General features: G+C 48.8%; 3 non-coding genes across 3 annotated transcripts; all 3 read left to right on the top strand.

Annotated features, from left to right (window-relative positions):
- Nucleotides 1–196: 196 nt before the first annotated feature.
- Nucleotides 197–315, top strand: LOC119344016. The gene has a single exon (XR_005166399.1). It is a non-coding gene; the product is annotated as a 5S ribosomal RNA (ribosomal RNA).
- A 358-nt stretch (nucleotides 316–673) lies between these two features.
- On the top strand, nucleotides 674–792 carry LOC119344017. The gene has a single exon (XR_005166401.1). It is a non-coding gene; the product is annotated as a 5S ribosomal RNA (ribosomal RNA).
- Nucleotides 793–1,159: 367 nt separating this feature from the next.
- Nucleotides 1,160–1,278, top strand: LOC119344015. Its single transcript, XR_005166398.1, has one exon. It is a non-coding gene; the product is annotated as a 5S ribosomal RNA (ribosomal RNA).
- The last annotated feature ends 59 nt before the right edge of the window (nucleotides 1,279–1,337 follow it).

Genomic DNA, 1,337 nt, shown 5'->3' on the forward strand with positions numbered 1-1,337 from the left:
AAACTCGTGTTGCTGCGGTGTGGAGGGAGGGGTGGAAACCGTGGAAAACTCGTCTCCGTGATTGAGCGGGAGAGTAAGTAGTATAGGACATTATCCATTGTTAGGGAACGGTTGTAATGGTAGTGAGAATGTAGAATCGTCTTTGGAGCGGACCTGGGAGTGGCAAGCATAAGGGACGAAGACGGGGAAACATGTCGGATGCGATCATACCAGCACTAAAGCACCGGATCCCATCAGAACTCCGAAGTTAAGCGAGCTTGGGCGAGAGTAGTACTAGGATGGGTGACCTCCTGGGAAGTCCTCGTGTTGCATTCCTTTTATAATTATTTTTTGCGCCTTGTGACAAACATATCGCACGTGCGCGATATATATTAATCCCGTTATATTATTTTTGACGTTTGCGATATGTTTAAGCTCGATGCTCATTGCTCGCGCGTCTTGGGGCGGCTTTGTGGCGCGAAGAGCGCTTTCTGAAAGGGGTGGAATAAACTCGTGTTGCTGCGGTGTGGAGGGAGGGGTGGAAAACTCGTCTCCGTGATTGAGCGGGAGAGTAAGTAGTATAGGACATTATCCATTGTTAGGGAACGGTTGTAATGGTAGTGAGAATGTAGAATCGTCTTTGGAGCGGACCTGGGAGTGGCAAGCATAAGGGACGAAGACGGGGAAACATGTCGGATGCGATCATACCAGCACTAAAGCACCGGATCCCATCAGAACTCCGAAGTTAAGCGAGCTTGGGCGAGAGTAGTACTAGGATGGGTGACCTCCTGGGAAGTCCTCGTGTTGCATTCCTTTTATAATTATTTTTTGCGCCTTGTGACAAACATATCGCACGTGCGCGATATATATTAATCCCGTTATATTATTTTTGACGTTTGCGATATGTTTAAGCTCGACGCTCATTGCTCGCGCGTCTTGGGGCGGCTTTGTGGCGCGAAGAGCGCTTTCTGAAAGGGGTGGAATAAACTCGTGTTGCTGCGGTGTGGAGGGAGGGGTGGAAACCGTGGAAAACTCGTCTCCGTGATTGAGCGGGAGAGTAAGTAGTATAGGACATTATCCATTGTTAGGGAACGGTTGTAATGGTAGTGAGAATGTAGAATCGTCTTTGGAGCGGACCTGGGAGTGGCAAGCATAAGGGACGAAGACGGGGAAACATGTCGGATGCGATCATACCAGCACTAAAGCACCGGATCCCATCAGAACTCCGAAGTTAAGCGTGCTTGGGCGAGAGTAGTACTAGGATGGGTGACCTCCTGGGAAGTCCTCGTGTTGCATTCCTTTTATAATTATTTTTTGCGCCTTGTGACAAACATATCGCACGTGCGCGATATATATTA

The sequence above is a fragment of the Triticum dicoccoides genome, unplaced genomic scaffold (genome assembly GCF_002162155.2).
Source record: "Triticum dicoccoides isolate Atlit2015 ecotype Zavitan unplaced genomic scaffold, WEW_v2.0 scaffold150753, whole genome shotgun sequence".
NCBI lineage: Eukaryota > Viridiplantae > Streptophyta > Magnoliopsida > Poales > Poaceae > Triticum > Triticum dicoccoides.